Source organism: Felis catus, chromosome E3 (assembly GCF_018350175.1).
Source record: "Felis catus isolate Fca126 chromosome E3, F.catus_Fca126_mat1.0, whole genome shotgun sequence".
NCBI lineage: Eukaryota > Metazoa > Chordata > Mammalia > Carnivora > Felidae > Felis > Felis catus.
Window position 1 is genome coordinate 36,265,543 of NC_058383.1, and position 19,311 is coordinate 36,284,853.

Genomic DNA, 19,311 nt, shown 5'->3' on the forward strand with positions numbered 1-19,311 from the left:
CCGAGACCTTAGTTCCCAATAAAGCCTTTGACTGCTAAAAATTTTTTAGCTTATGACTCTTATCTTTACCCTGCCCTATGCCTGACCTTAACAAGACCCACCTCCTCTTCTAAATGGCTAGGAATGTGACAGAAAGCAGACCCTCCAGAGTAGAGAGGCTAAGAACAAGGGATAGCCCAGTGTTGGGAGGTCACTAGAGAACCAGTATAGAGTAAGTGGTCCTGAGCCAGCTGGGGGCCAAATGGTAAAGAGGACATCTTCCCATCTCCTAGTCAGCTATCCCTTGGTCCTGGGCCTAATTCCCTAAAGCCAGTTATTCTAGATGCCATATCTCATCCAGCTATCTTTCAACAGGGTTACTCTTCCCTAAAAGATTTTCCCTGAAGGCCAAAGTGCTTTCAATTTCCCAGAAGCAATCTCATTTTAAGAGGGAACTCCAGAACACTTGGGGGGACAATTGGCAGATTGTCAGGCAATGGATGGATAATGAAAGGCAGATTTCAAAATAGAGAAACCCATCCATACTGTTCAGGTCAAGCCCCATTGACAGTCAGCTAAATGTCTACTTTTAAGGCTGATTCTGGAATTTGTTTTCTATTTACGGCCTATGGAAATGCTATTTATTCTAAGAATCCACTTAGCAACTGTATTAGGGTTCTCCAGAGAAACAGAACCGATAGAATGCATATACTTAGAAAGAGGCTTATTTTAAGGAATTGGCTCATGCAATTATGGGGGCTGACAAGTCCCAAGATCTGCAGAGTCAGTCAGCAAGCTGGAGGCCCCAGAGAGCCACTGGTGTAAGTTCCAATCTGAGTCCAAAGGCCCGAGAACCAGAAGAACCAATGGTGTAGTTCTGGTCCAAAGGCCAGCAGCCTCAACACCCAGGAAGAGCCAATGTTTAAGTTTGAGTGCAAAGGCAGGCAAAAAGCCGGTGTCCCAGTTTGAAGGTAGGCAATAGGCATTCCTTCTTACTTGGGGAAAAGTCAATCTTTTTTACCACTCAGGCCTTCAACTGATTGGATGAGCACTGCCCACTGTAAAGACAGTAATTTGCTTTCTTCAGTTCACCTGTATAGATGTTAAACACACCCAAACACATTCTCATGGGAATACTCAGAATAATGCTTGCCTAATATCTGGGCACCCAGTGGCCCAGACAAGTTGACACATAAACTTAACCATCACAGAAACAGTAACAAAAGTAAGATAAATCTAAAACATAAATTCAAAATGGCGTAGAGTGCTTTCCAGATTACAGAGGTAGTTCATGTACTCTTTTAGACTCTGATTCAGGGTAGACAGCATTATCATTTTACTGTGAGGAGAACCCTGGCTTAAATAATTTTAATAAGTAACTTATCCAACGGCTCCAAAGCAGTACCATCAGAGTCTAACTTCAGACGCTACTCTAGTTCCTTGCTTTCCTTAAACACAAAGATTCTACATCTTAATACACTGAACACCCCAGAGTGGCAGATAATTTGACACCAGAACAAAAAGACTGGGTCACATTTTTCATCCTTGAAACATCCTGACATCAAGGGTCCTCAAGCAAAACACGTCCTGCTCTCCACCCTCGTGCCTGGTCTGCAGGAACCCCAGAGCCTCCTTTTGCTGAAGTTAACTTTCCAGCAATTTCCCTGTCACATGATGAGGACTGCTAAGCGAGCCTTAACTGCCTGGGCTCACAACCCGTTCACAGATATGTCCAAAGGTCTGTATTCTGGCCATTTTGATTTAAATTCCTTAAGGAAAAGTATTTTGTCTGTCTGGTTCACTGCCTCCTCCCCAGAGCCAGCACTGTGCCTAGCAGTTTTAACCAATGGACATCGGGACAATGGAAGAGAGAAGACAAACACATAAAGGGGAAAGGCACAACATCATGCTGTCACCTCACACAGGAACCCTCCTTTGGTACTGACTCTTAGCAAGCCAGGATAAAGATGCCTCTTTGTGGACGAGATGGTTCAGAAAAAACATCTGGGTATAAAACTGAACTGGGTATGTGGCTTAGGGTACAGTGATAACACATGTTTGATAACAGTGACTGTACTCACATGTATGACCCAATCAATTCTAAGAAACAATGAAAAATGGATACACAGGAACATGAATACTAACTGCAGGCATATGTTGCTGGTGAAATGAAAATGTGGCTATGGAGTCATGGACATTAAGTTTTTGCTATCATTACTGTTATTTAAGTCAATGTAATAGGGTCCCTTCTCTAAACACAGGAAAGAGTTCTAGAACACAATAATTTTGTGTACATGATCCAGGTTCTAATCCTGCTTTAGGTCTTATTACAGGCTTGCAGGATCTAATTTGACTTGGTTGGTTCTATGCCTATGTTCCAAGAGACTATAGAGTTACTCAGGGACAAGGTCTCTATCTTATTTATACTTAAGCAACTCATTGGTCAAGGCTGGAATGTGATTAGTGTGCACAGGTTTCTGGATTAAAACCTAGAGAATGTTCATTATTTGTAGCAGCAATATACCCTAACAGTCAAAAGTGCAGTCTGCCTTGGTTTTAATCCCAGATGAATGGCCACACACAAGCCATTTATCCTTTAGAGTTTCAGATTCCCCATCAGTAACACACAGTTGGGGTGCCTGGGTGACTCAGTCACTTAAGTGACCAACTTCGGCCCAAGTCATGATCTCATAGCTAGTGAGTCTGACCCCACGTCTGGCTCTGTGCTGACAGCTCAGGGCCTGGAGCCTGCTTTGGATTCTCTGTCTCCTCTCTCTGCCCCTCCCAACTTGTGCTCCACCCTCTCAAAAAATAAAAACACTGAAAAAATTTTAAAACACATATAGTTAAAATTACTTAGAATTCTGGAAATATGGCATCATCAATAGCAGTTTAATTTCTGATTCTTCCAAAATCCTCACATTAAAAATAGAGTAATGAACTAATAAAAGTAAAAAATACAAGCTCTGTCACCTTGGATCAACCCCATTACCAACCCGCTATAGACAAGTAATTTGAGCAAAAACTTGCTGTGCTAAGCCATTTGGATTTGGGACTTGGTTGTTATAGTAGGATTACCTAACCTGCACTGACTGATGTGGGCATCCAAAATGTGCTTAAACATGCAGATCGTAAAAGACTTTTTAAAGCTGTGACGTATCTTTTCAAATGTGAACTCACATATATTACAACTAATGATAACGCAGTTGTAAATGAGTTAAATGTAATTCTTATTAACTTAACACTTTCTAAATTCATGACCAGAGTGAAGGCAATTGCTTTCCAAGCATCAGAAGAGCATATTGGGCTTGGATCCCTGGCTGGAGTCCCAAAGATAAGCTCTATCAGGTAACAATAATTTCTTTCTGTCAAGGGGACCTATCATTATCATTATCAATAAAATATCTCACTTCTCACATCTTAGGTTCTAGATTACTAAGAAGGGATTTGATACAATTGCTAATCTGGAGGTTGGGAACACTATCCACACGAATGACACTTTTATTATTATCAGTAATAATAACAACAGTCACCTTCTATTCTCTATTAGCCCCTGGTCTGAGCGCTTTATGTGAATGAACAACATATGTGCAGTGATGAATGAATAAAGGAATGAATGAACAGACGAATAAATGAATGAATGATGTCGGATTTGTAAAGGTTATTAAAGGAAACATGAGATCTAGACCCATAGAGACAAAGAGGTAAAAACATTCAAGTCAGAGGGAACAATGGTAGAAGAAAGAAGAAGAGGATATAAATGACACATAAAGAGAAATTGAATAGGCATTTTTGGCAGGAAATGGAATTTAAACTTAATCTTACAGATAAAGAGGATTCATGGAAAGCTTCAGATCAGGGGACTGGGATGACAAAGCATTGTTCAAAGAAAATTGTCCTAATAGCAGGACAGGATAAAAATTAGAACAGAGAAAAGACTGGCACCAGGGAAATGAGTTAGGAAACTACTGCCATCAGCCTTGATGGGATGTGGGCCCTGCAAAAGATTTAGATATAAAGAATGGCTATAACTAAGTTTTAGCCCATGATATATGAGTGGAAATATGATGTGGGACCCCAGGGAAGTCTTATAAAAAGGAGGAGGCCCATCCTTCTTTGACACTTCATTTGTCTTACTGCCTGGAATACAGAAGTGATGGCTGGATCTCCAAAGGTGACTTTGTACCATCAGGAGTATAGCCACACACAAGAGATTTTGAAGCAGAGAGCTGGGTCCCCAATACATTCACGGAGCCACCATACTAACCAAAGACTGCCTCTGGATCTCTTTTGCATCAAAGAAAGATAAATGACCACCTTATTTAAGTTACTTTTATTTGGACTTCCTATTGGATGCAACTAAAGCTAATCCGACATAATAGCAAAGGTTAGGAAACAACAGAAGACCTAACAAACCAAAAAATGTAATTTGATATAGGAGTTAAGTATTTGTGTCCTGCCACCTGAGTTTAGATTCTGCCTCTGCTGCTCAGTAACTTTGGAAGCCTATGCAAGCACCTCAGTTTCAACAAAGGTTAAATGTGGAATAATAATAAACAGTAACCACCAATTGGATTCTTGAGATGATTAAATGTAACACCTAATGTAAAATGCTCAGCATACTTTCTGAAACAAGTTTTAAGAGATGCTAAATAAAATAAATGTAATGTGCCCAAAAAGAAAAATCCCAAAATTCTTAAGGAGAGGGTATGAGTAAGAATGAATGAACACTTTTGCCAGAAGGTTGGGAAAATTAGAAAAGCTTTCTGGAAAACACATTTCTCAACCTTCCTTGCCCCCCTTTCAGGACCACCCTGGGGCTGTGAATGTGAAAAACACAAAGAAAGTGGCTTTCTCGCTTTCTCCGCCCTCCTGGCTTCTGGCCACCTGGGGATGGGGCTTCTGACCACAATTCCAGTTTCACATCCTGTTTAATGGGCTTATGGGCAACACTTTATCAACAGTCTATCAACACCATTGATCTTCATGTTCCAGGAAATGCTGCTCTGTTGGGAAGAAGAGGCTCTTGGCTTCGTTTCTGCATAAAAGGGTCTGATTATATCAAAGGGATGTTCGGCTTTTCAACATGTTGGGGTTAATAAACAGTGACAGGGTAGTGGAGGAGGTGGGGCTGGAGGTCTATGAGATTGAAAACTCTTTCAGGGAAACCAGGAAACTTCTCAACCCCCCCAATACTTCATGAGGAGCTAGAAGATTCTGAAAGATATAAGTGCTCTATATGAAAGGCATGAATCTTTGATTAACTCTAAAAAAAGGCAAGGGGAAAAATGGGGGTGGAAATGCACATAGTTTAATTGCAAATATAGTTACAGCTATATGTGGGGAATATATTTGAAGATGACATCATCATAGCTCCATATTTGCTAAGTTTTGATGTGGGGAAAAGGAGAATGGCATATGGAAGCATGGGCTGGTTGGTAGTAAGATGAAATAGGACAGATTAAATGATATTCTGCTACTCAGTGTCAACGTGTTTACTGAAAAATGAGTGGCGGTAAGAATTAAGTGAAATAATATAGATACAAGGGCTTAGTAGCCCATGGGTCTCTCTCATTCTAAAACACCTGCGGGTAGCCTGATGCAGAGAGACAGGAGAGAAAGCCAAGGACAGTTTCTTTAGGACCTGCAAGCATCTTTGAGTGAACTTTGCCATTCCTTACATATCCTTAAAGCTCAATCCAGTCTCAATTGTGTTTTTATGCTTTAGGTTTACAGTGTGGTTTCCCCCCTTCATTGTAAGTTTAAATAAAGAAACTCTGTTTTGGATTTTTGAAAATTTTTCCTGTTTTCTCCTTCCCTACCCCCAAAACAAAGAATGTTCCTCTTGGAAAACATCCCTGTAATTTTATCTCAACAAGGATGGCTGCTAGAGAAATGGAATGTGGTGTTGCTATGGATTTAATGTTTGTATCCCACCACTGCCCAAAATTCATGTTGAAGCCCTAACCCCCAAAGTGATGATATTTGGAAATGGAGCTCCTGAGAGGTAACTAGGGTTACATAAGGTCATGAGGATAGGCCAGAAGTATAAACACCAGTCTGGCTCGGCAGGCTTGAGACCTACAAAGAGCCAATTTTTCAGTTCAAGTTCAAAGGTACGAAAAGACTGATGTCTCAGTGCAAACAGGAGCCCCCACTTAGGCTGTTTGTTCTATATAGGCTGATTGGGCAAGGCCCACCCACATTAGGGCCCACTCATAAATATTTAACTCAGTCTACCAATTCAAATGCTAATGTCATCTAAAAACACCCTCCCATAATGTTTGACCTAATGTCTGAGTCCCCCATGGCCCAGCCAAGCTGACAAAATTAACCATCACAATACCCACAGAGTGACTCATAAATTTATTTTAACAGCATTTACCATATGACAGGTGTTCAATAAATCTTAGCTATTGATATTTTTATCATCATTATTATTCTCAAAAGTCTCTTTCTTATTTCCTCCCTAGTTCCCAGGATAGAAATGTCTGAGAAAATACAGTTAGTTTCAGGTACCCCAAAAAAGGCTGGTGTTCTCGGGTTGCTGCTTCATCAAGAATTAGTTCCTTCTTCAAGAACCCCCTGGCCAATGGGACCATTTGTTTGGAAACAGCAACTTCCTCCCTAAAGTGTCAAGTTAGTCAGTTCCCCTACCTCCATCCTGAGAATGCCCTAGTCTTCCACAACTTGCTGGAAATCTAGGCTAAGAAGTGAAGAGACTACAGGAGGTGAAGGAGGAAGCATTTTAAAACTCGGCGACTAGTTCAACTGAGCTCTGGGGTTGCAGAGATTAAATGATGGCTCGTCGCATATACAATCAGGGGCTTGCCGAGAGTTCAGGGGTATTACTGACGGCTCTGCTAACTTGTGAGTCCTCATTATGTTTCTTCAAGCTGAAAAACTCTGCTTAGAACCAGGAAAACAATGCCCTTTCTAGCCTGGCCCCTTTGAAGGTCATAAATCACTTTAATTAAGAACAGCTTTAATAACGGAGGACTCAAGATGCCATACAAGGGTTCTGCAAGCATCTATGAAATTAGGATGAAAAAACTCCCTGTTTTGTACCTTCCCCAAGATCATTTTCTGCTGGGTTAAATGCTTCTTTCCCAGCAGTGTCCAATGACAGTGCTCAACCAGGAACAGTGATACCACCTGCTCAAAACATCTCGCTCCCGCCCCCTCCTGGCCAGAGTTGGAGCAGAAAGAGGATGCTCTGAGGGGCCTGTGGCAACTCTCCTGATGTGAGTTTAGCCCAAAGAGCGGGGGGGGGGGGGCCTGTTCCAAGCCCAGGAAGCCCCTTCCTTCCACGAGACAATGGCCAACCAAGTGTGGTGAAGAATTTGTCAAGCTGAAGTATTAAATTAAAACTGAAGTATATACACAAGAGTAGCATTTCTCCACCTCAGTGCTACTGACACTGGGACTGAGCAATCCTTTGTTGTGGGAGTCTGCCCTGTGCACTTTAGGATATTGGCAGCTTCCTGGCCTCCACCTACTTGATGGCAGTAGCATTTGCTACTCTAGTTGTGACAGGGAAAGATGTACCCAGACATTGCCAACCATGCCCTGGGTGTAATGCTGCCAGATGCAGCAAATAAAAATAAAGTCTGCCCAGTTTAAAGTTGAATTTCAGATAAACAACAAATCCTTTTCAATGTATGCATTCCCATGCAATCTTTAGGACACACTTATACAGAAAAAAATTATCATCTGAAAATCAACTTTTACTGGGCATCCTGTGTCTTATTTGGTAACCCTATCTGAGGAGCAAAACTACTCCCCAGCTGAGAAACACTGCCCCAGGCACTTGGCCTTAACTGCATATTACAATCACCCGATAAGCTTTTAAACTACACCTATCCTGGACCAATTAAACCAGAATCTATGGGGCCAGGGCCGGGCCATGGATAATTACACATTTTTTTTTTAGTCACCCCAGGAGATGCTACTATGCAGCCAGGTTGAGAACTGGTGGCACTGTATTTCCAAAAAAAAATTCCCTGATGATTATATTAATATCTGAAGTACTTGTAAAAAGAAACCGAAACCAATAAGCAAAACATCCCCGGTCCCCAATGCAGAAACAAATTCTCTGGGGCCAAGGCCTGCTCACCCTACAGTTTTCCTACAGGTTTTGGATTATTCTGTCAGGAAAGTATGGGAAGTCATGCCCTGGAGAAACTCTCACATGTGCACAGGACTCTCCTACTACTGATATGAATAATAGGAAAGCCCCAAATGTCCATTTGTGGAAGAAGGGAGAAATAAATTGCGGGAGAGTCACACAACAGAATATCATGTAGCTCTGAGAGTGAATAACTTACAGGTGCCTGGATTAACACCAATACTTATAAGGAACCTAATGTTACCTGGAATAAAAACCAAAAAAGATCCTTTTTTTTTTTTTTTTGTAAAACTCGAAAACAAGCAGGTCCTAACAGTATTTTCCCCATATCTTTAAAGATACATAAATGTGTACTAAGCCTATACAATGGGAAGGATAAAATCAAAATCCAGAGTAGTGGTTCTGTTTCTCCAGAGAACCTTGACTAATACACCAGGGGATGCTGATGGGGCTGGTTGATGGCCACACTCTGGGAAGCAGTATTATTCAAAATAGCTGACTTCGGCTCTTCTAAAATGTCAGTGTTGTAACAGACCAACAACAAAAAAATAAGTGCACCCTTCTAATTCAAAAGGAGACTGAAGACACATGATGACCAAATGCAATGTGTGAATCTTTGATTGGATCCTGCGTCTTAAAAAAAAATCATGCATAGCTGCAAAGAATGTCTATGGGACAACTGAGGGAATCTGGATAACATAAGCTATGTACTAGATTATATCATTGTATTGATGTCACCTCTCTTAGGTTGATAACAATATCCTGGTTATGTGGGAGACTGCCCCTGTTCTTAGAACATAAAAACTCAAGTATTTGAATGACATGTTGCTCATGATGTCTACAATTACTTTCAAGTAGTTTATACAAAGAAAAATAACGTGTGTATACGGCACACTTAGACATACACACATAGAAAGAGATTGATGCTGAGAAAGAGAAAATGTCAAACAAAATAATAAGCAATCACTGAAATGCTTGTTACATATGACTTCCTATTAGGTGCTGGGTGTAACTGCATAAAACAGCACTGTCCCTGCTCTAATGATCTGATTTTCCAGGGTGTGTCCGTCTGCTAGGGCTTCTGTAACAGATTATCACAAACCAGGAGGCTTCAAACAGCAGAAATGATTCTCTCACAGTTCTGGAGGCTCTAAGTCCAGAATCAAAGTGTCTACAGGGTTGGTTCCTTCTGGAGGCTCTGAGAGAGAACTGAGTCCGTACCTCTTCCTTGCTTCTGGGAGCTGCTGGTGGTCCTTGGTACTCCTTGGTCTGTAGACCTATTACTCCAGTCTCTGCCTCTGTGGTCATGTGGCTTTCTTCCCTGCGTGTCTCTGTTTCCAAATGCCCCTCTTCTTATAATGACACAGGTCACTGGATTAGGGCCCACCTTAATCTAGTCTGACCTCATTATTGCCTAACTAATTACATCTGCAAAGACTCCATTTCCAAATAAGGTCAAGTTCTGAGGTTTTAGGGGGAGTTATCTAGGAAACAAATTTCCCTTGCTCCTGGACCAAAGACCCGAGGAAGAAGGTGGTCAGGGGCCTAGAAGCACATGTTTCCTACAAAATCCCTGGGCCCCTTGTCTCCTTGAAGTCAGAGAAGTCAGCGTCCAGTGCAGGGCCAGACATGGTACATGCCAGTGGCACCGAAGCCTTCCTGAGAGCTAAAACTCAGCCATCCCAGTGTCGTAGGCTCAATGTATTGCAAGAGCTGACTCCTTCCTGTCCTGTGTGACAAAGCCTGCTTCCTGACAGCACATCATGCAGAGTGGTGCCACTGCTCCCTTCCTACTGCGCATCCTTCCTTGCAAAACTCACCTACCACCCCCCACCCATCACCCTTCTATACCAGTCCTCTCTTAGCAGCAGTGGTTCTCACTCAAGAGTCTCAGCCATGAAAATGTATGAACATATGTCCTCAGCTTCACGGTCAAAAGGGAATCCAATCAGGAATCTGGCGATGCAATTGCAAATTAAAAATTCATACCATAATGAGCAGAGCCATTCAAACTAATAATTACATAAACTCCTGTTACGGGTGGCATGGTAATTACAACAGGTACTTTTAGCAAATTTAAAAAGCATCTTAGGCTTCCATTTCCTTCATGAAGAATGCAATAAGCAGGTGCATCCCTGCACTGCCAGGTGGAGGAATCCCCTTAGAAGCTGAGAGAGTAAAACGAACACAGAGATCCCAATTCCCATTATCCCAGGATGGTAGGAAATTCACCACAAAGAAGAAAGACTGTGAGAGCAACAATAAAAACATCTGAAACCGTGACTATGGCGCATGTTTGTCAGGTGGGAGATCCAGCTGAGAGTTATGTGACGGCCGTTTCCTCCTCTTTACCCACTGTGCTCTGCCCCTGCTGCCTCCCTTCTGCTTCCAGAACACCCACACGCATTCCTGCTCCTGGCACTTCGGGCTTGCTGTTTCTCCCACCTGGAACGCATGGCCCTCACAACTTCCTCAGCTCAGGGGCTGGCTTCTCAGACAGGCTCTCCAACCTTCTGCATCAGGTACCATCATCGCACGCTGTTTAACTGTCTCTTAGTACGCTCTTACCATACCTGATTTCTTAAAACCACATTCACAGCCTGCCTCCCACACTAGAATGCAAGTTCCATGAGAGCAGAGACCTTGGCTGAGCTTTCATGGCTCAGTCCCTAGGCCCACTAGTGCATTTGGCACTCAGTCGGCATTCAATAAATGTCCGAGAGTGAATAAAAAATATGAATGAAGGAGTAAATCAATGAATACATGCTCATATCCATTGTTCTATTTAAGCCTTGAACAATCCTGTGAAGAAGGTACTATTATTATCTCCCTTTTAGACATAAGAAAACAGATTTAGAGACTCGTGGGCATTTGCCAGAGGCACTAGGTCTGATGTGACAGAGCCTGGCCCTCCAGGTTGGGTCTTCTGTGTGCACTGCGTCTTGCCAGAATGTGAGGGCTGTGCCATCTGCAAAGTCAAGAAAAAAGGGACCAGAGAGTCGCTAAAAAAGTTGATTAAATAGAACATGGACTCCCCCTCACTCTACAAGCAAACAAAACAGGTCCCTTCCTGTCCAGCCCCAGTGGGGACTCCAGTGTGCATAGTCTACTCTCTTACACTAGGACTTAAAGGCAGGGTTATGGCATCTCCATCCCTCTCTCAGCCATGGCACAGGTGGCCTGTTTCACACACACCATCTGAGGGGCTCAGGGATATTTACTGAGAGACTACACTTCACAGGAACTAGTGAATGAGAATGCCCAGACAGGTTGGAGCCAGGATGGGAATTCTGGAACCTCAATGGATAGCCCACTAAACCCATCAAGATCCAGGGAAGCTGAAGTTGTGGGTGCTGAGTGGCAGAGGATTGAATGATCTGATCCTGGCTCTGCCCCTGACTTTGTGGCCCCAGGGACTAGTTTCTCCTCTATAAAGAAGGTGTCATAATCATACTCATTGTTTCAATTTTATGGTTATTCATTTTTGAAAGACACAGAGAGACAGAGCACAAGCAGGGGTGGGGTGGAGAGAGAGGGGGACACAGAATCTGAAACAGGCTCCAGGCTCTGAGCTGTCAGCACAGAGCCTGACTCGGGGCTCGAACCTGTGAACCGCGAAATTATGACCTGAGCCAAAGTCAGACACTCAACCGACTGAGCCACCCAGGTGCCCCTAATCATACCCATTTTAGAGAGTACTGAGGATTAGGATAAGTCATTAAGATAAAGGTTTCAACCCAAAGCCTGGTCCATGCTGAAAGTTCAAATATCATCATCAGCTCTGGGCAAAGCAAAGACCTTGACAATCATGGCCGATGCCCCAAAGGCAGCAGGATCTCATTCCTCAAAGCACATCTATCTCAAGTCCAGTTACTGACATCCTAACTTGCCCCTCATCCCCAGTGATGACAACCCACAATACAATATCTGGGCACCATACCTGATGAGATGAGACGGTCCTCATCTCTGCGGGCCAACAGCAAAGTCAGGAGCCTTGAAGGGGCCTTTTTATCTGAGTCACTTGCCTCCTGGCACATGGTCAGCCTACAAGCGATTCTGTAACAACTGGGTCAATACCCCTCCAGAAATGTCTCCTCCAGGATGGATGGCCTACCAGGGAGCACATGTGGCCTGTTCCCCAGCACTTAAACCCCCATTAAGCTGGACTCTCCTTCCAAAAGAATCTCAGGGAGGGAAGGATGTTATTCTCTCAAGGGCTTTCTGGAAGTCACAACGTTAGAGAAAGAAAGATGGATCTCCTCCTTGCCTCCTTCTGACTTTACAGGTGTCAGAACTGAGGCTTGGCTCACATAGATGCCAAGAGGTTGAATGGGGATTTGAATCCAATCTTACTGTATCCAAAGCCCTGCTTTCTCCATTGAGAAATGCAGCTCAAGACCATCAACATGCTTTTCCAGAGAAAAGATATTCTATCTTCAGATGTCCATCCACACCTACAACTGCCTGGGCTGGAGGTGGCTCTCCCAAAGCCACGCCCACCAAAACTGGTAGAATGACAAGAGCACAATCCAAGAAGGTATTGACATAACTGTGTGCTATGTTTACATGGATACTGCCTCTCCTCTCCCCCGAGCAGACTCCAAGCTTGTTCATAACCCCTGACAGCTACTGTACCAATGGCTATTCACTTATTCCTAATTATGGGTGGGTAAAATTAAACTTACACAGAGCAAAGAGTACAGCCTATGTGGGCTGCATTGTTATACACTCCTACTGCATCTAATTCTTTCCTTCAGACTCCCATCTCCTAATTGTTCACTCAGTGCTAGGATCACTTGATCAATAGTTGTCTTGTACACTGGGAGAAGCACTAAATCTTGTTCACTACTATGTCCATGTGTCTGGCATGGAGGGAACACTCAATACATATTGGTGGATGGCTGGGTGGGTAGATGGCTGGCTGGCCATCTGGCTGAAAGGAGTGAGCGAAGGGAGGGAGGGACAGACAGACAGATGAAAGGGCGGGGATGGAGGCGAGGGAGGGAGGGAGGGAAGGAAGGAAGGGAGGAAGGAAGGAAGGAAGGAAGGAAGGAAGGAAGGAAGGAAGGAAGGAAGGAAGGAAGGAAGGGATGGGCAAATAGACAGGTGAGTGGATGGATGTGAAATCTGGTGATCTATTGGGCCCCGTTCAGGCACAATTTGCAATTTTGTCTGGTACAGTGTTGCTGACAAATTCAGCTTTACTAGGTCATCCTCCTTGGAATCTTTCCCAGATTTCTGGGGATGCCTCATTAGTTCCATTTCACAGATAAATAAACCAAGATGCAGAGAAGAGCCTTAGCCAAGGTGACCCAGAGGGTTAGTAACAGATGAGCCAGACTCAAGGTCTCCTAGTCCTTTGTCCTGGTCTCTTCTTCCCTCTTCTCCTGGCACTGGGTGCCCTAAATTTCAGTTAATCCTGTGGCCAGATTGAGAAAATCCTTGTCTCACTTTCTCATGACATGGAAATATTTCCCGCTCTCTTTTCTCTCAGGCAAGTACCAGTTTCTGAGTTGTGGGTATGTGGATCCTAGAAGGGTCTGAAAGCCTTGGTGTTGACAGGTAGGTACACACCCATGATTCTCAAACTTCAATGTGCAAAAGAATCAACTGAGGAGTGCACTGTGGATTCCTGGGACATATCCACAGAAATGTATATGAGTAAGTTTGCAGTGGGGTCAGGGAAATGGCACTTTTAAATAATTACCCTGGATGATGCTAATGGAGGTGATCCATAGGCTATAGCTAGAAACACTAGTATGGGCATTTGAAGGTATTGATCTGGCCTGCTGAGAATGTATGTCTGGGCACTGAGGTCCAGGCCCCCTGGGGCAGTAAAATCTCTGATGAGAGGATAGGACAGGCTCAAGAACAGTGGTCAAGAATCTCCATGTTAAGCTTGTGGTCAGGCTAAGCCCCTTGGGTGGAGTTTGGCAGCCCCTCTGGAGCAGTCAAGCACCCCCCCCCCCCATGCCCCACCCTCAGCTGCCCGGGTAATAAAGGACGAGCATGTGAAGGGATACTGCCTATCCAAAGGAAAAACAGTAAAGATAGCAGTGACAGATGACAAGGGATCAGCCCTCTGTGCTCTTCCCAAGCCTGGCAGGTTCCTGGGCCCTCAGCTGGTCTAAGTTTCTTAAATAAGCTAGTGGACAGAAGGAGGAAACCCTGCCAATGACTGATTTCTGAATTTCCTCTACCCAGGAAGCTGAAGTTTCAGTGTCCAATTTAATTTAGAAAAAAAAAAATACCAAAATAATGCTGTTTCTTATTTTCCAGTATTGAGTAGAAACTCCATACCAGGACATTTCCTTATTTTTCTGGAGTAGATCCAGGCCTGAAAAGAGGATTCTCTGGAGTTTCCACACAAAAGGTCCCACTCACTTTTGTTTTGCATGAAGTGCAACATACTGGAGATCCAATGAGAAGCTATGAACTCCTGGCAAGTGTGTGGTTTTTAGTCTCTCTGGGCTTTAGTTTCCACCTGGGGTGTGGGAGAGGGGGCATGGGGACATGTGGAAAAGTTCCTGCCTAGTTCAATTAAAATAAGCAGGAGATCCTACTTCTGCAATTTCTAATTGAGCACATATTACGTGTTGAACTTCTTACTGGAAACAATTATGTGCAAAATAAACATAATTTCTGCTCTCGTGAGACCCTTAGTAAATATTTATTTCTTAACCCAAGGCCCTTTGACTTTCTTAAACTACACTATTATTCTGACTTTCTCCACACCACCAGGAAAGTCTTACTCAAATACCTTCTGTTTGTTTATGCTATTTTATAGAAGATGGCCGCATGCCAGGCCATGTCCAGGAGGCTTTGCATGCACGTAATTCTCAGAACAATCCATAGAGAGATAACTGCATTATTTCTCCTACTGGAAAGATGAGGAAATGGACCTGGAAGGTCGCTCAGGTAAGTGGCAGAACTGCGATTCACACCCACGCAGCCTGACTCCAAATCCAGACCCCTAGCCTCTTCAACTAACTGCCCCTTGTGAAAAGGCAGGCATGGGACCGCGGTCCTCCTGCCCTGATTCAAAGCCAAAACATTATACAGCTTAGCCTCCTGCCAAAGTCCTATGCTTGCCAGCCCTCCTGACTATGGCCCCAGCAAAGAGCTCATCTCTCCTTCCGTCCACTTGAATGATTTCATTTTCCCTCTGATTCCTGGCCTAGAAACTGCTCTACTGAAAAATGCTGACTTACCACCAGTGCTCCCACTATGGGGCAGGTACTTTAATTGCTTCCTGAAGGGGCCTTTTGGTGCTCTTCTGAGACCCTGGTTGGAATTTTTAAAGAATTATAATTTCTCAAAGCAATCCGTCATTAAAATCCCACAAACCTCACAGCCTCTCCCCACTGGTCTGGGCTCAGGCTGGCATCTCTCCATCGCTTCTCAGAGGTTGACTTTGGGAGGGTTCCTCTGATCCCTTGACCCTACATTTCCTCCTACCTGCCTCTGGGAGCTGTTACGAGGCTCAGGTGAGAAGGTGTATACCAAGTTCCTCAGGCATGCTTGGAAAACTGGGTCCTCAATATTAAGGTAAATGAAGACCAACACTGAATTTAACTGCAGTTCAAGAGGAGAAGTGACTTGACTAAGTTCTCACAAGTAAAGATGGTTTCTCGAAGGTTATTTGAATACATTCAGAAGTCCAATACTTTGTAACGCTTCCTCCATTATCATGCTTCCTGGGATCATGCCTTATGATCACAGGCAACTCTAATCAGTGTGGAAACTGGGGTGGGCAGGTGACACAGAAGAGGGAACACAAAGGAATTTAAATTTACTTAGCACTCACTGTGTTCTTGTCGCTTTGATTCAACAATCTGTTTAAGGAAAGGGAATCTGCCGCATTTCACAAATAAGGAAATTAAAGCTCAGAGAGGGTAAGTAACATGCTCATGGTCACACAGCAAGTAAGCTCTCAAGTCAGGATTCCACACATGTCGGCCCAACTGTGAAGCAATCCACCACAGAGCTAAGCTGGAACTATGCCCTCTGTCCATGTGCTTGGGGTATGGCGGGTGGCTTTATGAAGGAGTCTACTTAAGCATTCCAATTCCCTATGGCTCCATCACTCAGTGTGTGGTTTTAAAACACATTCACAAATACTTTGACATTCCTCCTTTCAAAAGGTCTTGAGTCTGTGCTGAACCCTCTTCTTGGTAACTGTGAGTAACAAAGTGATCTTTTTAGTGGCAATTGTCTTCTGATCTGTTGGCCTCACTAAACTTCAACCTTTCTATTAATACACCGTATTTTTACACACTTGGTGGGTCATGTACATACTACAGGCCTCAACGGCCTGATCTGGAAGAGAATCATGCTCTAGGTCAGTATTTCTTGACATCACTCCAGTCTTGGGATTCTTGCCATACTTTATGTATTTCGTTAAATGGACTCCCTTTTTTTAAAAACTAAAGAAATGGATTTTAAAAGGAAGCCTTACACAAGTGCAAAATCAATATCACTTGCCATAAATATTAGGTAGTGATAAAAATAAATACCACGGATAAAATAAATATAATGAGCTAGGTCCGGCTGTCTTTGCAAGGCTCTGTGCTTCGTAGTAATAAAGGGAAGTTAGTGAGCTCAGGAGAGGCGTGAAAGCCACATCTGTACCAATCTTAGCCTTTCTCTCCAACAAGGTAAGGCAGACTGAGGGAGAAAGGGGATGGGAACATATTCTTCAGTGTGACTTCCTATGTTCCGTGCATGCTATGTTGTTATTAAAAAAATAAATAAATAAAAAAAAACAACTACTTTACAGCTATCAGGTCTCTCAGACCTCATTATTGCAAACACTTGAAGCCATTCATCCTCTACTCCAAGTCTCCACATGGCATACAGGGCAGGAAGGTCCAGAGGGGAGTGATCAAAACCTAACTCCCTGTGCATGTTATAAAAACACAAAAATGTCTGCTAGACCTAAAACAGTAGCTTGGCCCCATTAGTGATTAGGCAATCTCTGGTTTTCTGTGTGACTGGACCTAAGTCGTCATTTCCCTCCCTGAACCTCAGTCTGCCCACCAGTGAAGTGCGGGGACCTGATCCTGACAGCCCCTCTTACCCTAGCGATCCCTCCCCAAAGGGGCAGAGGATCAGGCTGCATTTCAGAGCAGCCCTGCCTCCATTGCTCACATGTGTGTCCACACACGCACACACATGCTCCCCCACTGGCCTCCATTTGCCTCGGGGACACCAAACAGGAATTGCATTTAGTAATCAATTGACTCCCCTTGACTTGGTTTGGTGCCTTTTCTAAATAACAAGAGCGTGGCAACATCAGAACCTCGCGACAATCTTTATTAAGGAAGCTCCCGGCACCGTGCGGAGAAGACGCAGGCAGCATGTGCAAACGTGCTAAGGAAATTATTTCCATCAGCTCCAGCTATTTGAAAGCAATTGAAAAGTTTCCATTTGAAGAAAAAGTAATTTTCCTGATGTGAGTTTCGAGCTGTTTGTCTGCCCCCACCTAACGCTGCCACAGCTTGGCAGGCTCCACACTTCCTACATTTTATTAAACCACAGCTAAGTGGCGTCATGCTGTTAAAATATTGTGTCGCTTTTTAAAGTGATATCATTACCTAATAATTTTGAGAGCTTTATTTTTTTTTCTTCTTTGCCAAGAAGAGAAATGGACCAAATGGCTTGGCAACATCTCTGCATTATGGAGATGGGGAGTGCAGGGTGTGGGGGAATATGGCCCCGAAATGTGGAGAACGGAACTCCGGAGGTCAAAAGGAAGTGCATGTATGAATTCTTCCCCATCTCATGTTTCTGAAGAATTGGGAAAGATGTGAACTGCAGGTAAACATGGTCAAAGCAACATCGGACCCCAGAGGTGGATTTTCCATGGAGCTAATGGGGCCCTTGTACCTAATTTTAAAATCCTAATTCTGTCTCTTTGAGAGAGTGTGCTTGTTTTCTATTCCCGTCTAACAAATTATCACAAACTTGGGGGCTTAAAACAATACCACTTTATAGTTCACAGTTCTGCAGGGCGGAAGTCTGGCATGGTGTGGCTGGAGTCTCTGCTTACGGACTGCGAAGGCTGAAAGCAAGCTGTTGACCAGGCTGAGCTCCTATCTGGAGGCACGGGAGAAAAATTTGCTTCCAATCTCATTCTTGCTGCTCACACAATGCAGTTCCTTAAGGCTGTAGGACTGAAGCCCTATTTCCCTTCAGGCTGTCTGCTGGAGGTAGCTCTCAGTCCCCTCAGACTGAGGTAGTCCCCTCCTACCACATGGGCCCCTGCATCCTCACGGCGGTGACAGTGCATCAAATCCTTCTTGTTAAATCTGAGCTCCTCCTTTCCAATCAACTGGAGAAACTTCTCTGCTTTTAATGGACTAGTGATTAGGTCAGCCATATTATCTTCCTATCTTAAGGCCAGCAATCTAATCACAGCACTAAAATCCATCATATTCCCAGTCCCAAGGAATAGGCAGGTAGACATCACAGTACGTGACAGGGGTGAGAAATCTCTGTGGGCCATTTTAGAATTATGCCCAACACAAATAGGCACCAAATTGTATAATCTTCAGGCCCCACAAAACTTGGATCTCCCTCTGCCTGATCCCTTTGATCTTGAAAGCTGCCATTTGGACCATTTTAATGGCCTCAGATTGATCTTGGGTCTTTAATCTCTTTTTCAGACTCGACAGCTCACAAATTTAACATGCTCTCCCTCCCCATGGCCTACATAAGCAAGTCAAAATGGAGCTGGGCAAGCAAGGCTGCAGTGGCCACCTATGGTTTTTCTGGAAACCACTTTCCTTCTTTGTTAACAGCCCCCTGATTTCCTCTCCTGTGCAACTGTTCTCCCCTTACTCAAGCCTCTGTGGTTCAGACAAGGGTTCCATGTCCAGTTGTAATGAGGAGCAGGTAAGGCTTATTTCGTCAATTCAAAATGCCCTCTCTTCTCGGTGTCAGCGCTTGGTACCTGGATGGCTAAATGACCCACGCTGACCCAAGGCAGATTAGCAGAAGCTTCCAGAAAGGAGTGTTTTTTCTCTTTCCACTGAAGCTATAAGCGGTAAGGATGATGTACCTAGAGTTGAAGGGGTACAGAGATGGAGCCTACTAATGAAATCAGTTCGGAAGAGCAGCCTTGCGAGCGAAGGGAGAAGAGTCCTAATTATAGCATTTGAGCCTTTTGATTGTACTGAGCCTGCAGACAGACTACCCTAGAA

At 43.8% G+C, this 19,311-nt stretch overlaps 1 protein-coding gene and 1 long non-coding RNA gene across 4 annotated transcripts in view; one reads left to right on the forward strand and one right to left on the reverse strand.

The window, feature by feature from the left end:
• The window catches only part of RBFOX1 (RNA binding fox-1 homolog 1), a 2,060,838-nt gene that overhangs the window by 1,503,953 nt on the left and 537,574 nt on the right, over positions 1 to 19,311 (reverse strand). The gene's annotated exons all lie outside the window — the stretch shown is intronic.
• On the forward strand, positions 14,170 to 18,680 carry LOC123382605. The gene is made up of 3 exons (XR_006591206.1): positions 14,170 to 14,553; positions 14,895 to 15,025; positions 17,747 to 18,680. It is a non-coding gene; the product is annotated as an uncharacterized LOC123382605 (long non-coding RNA).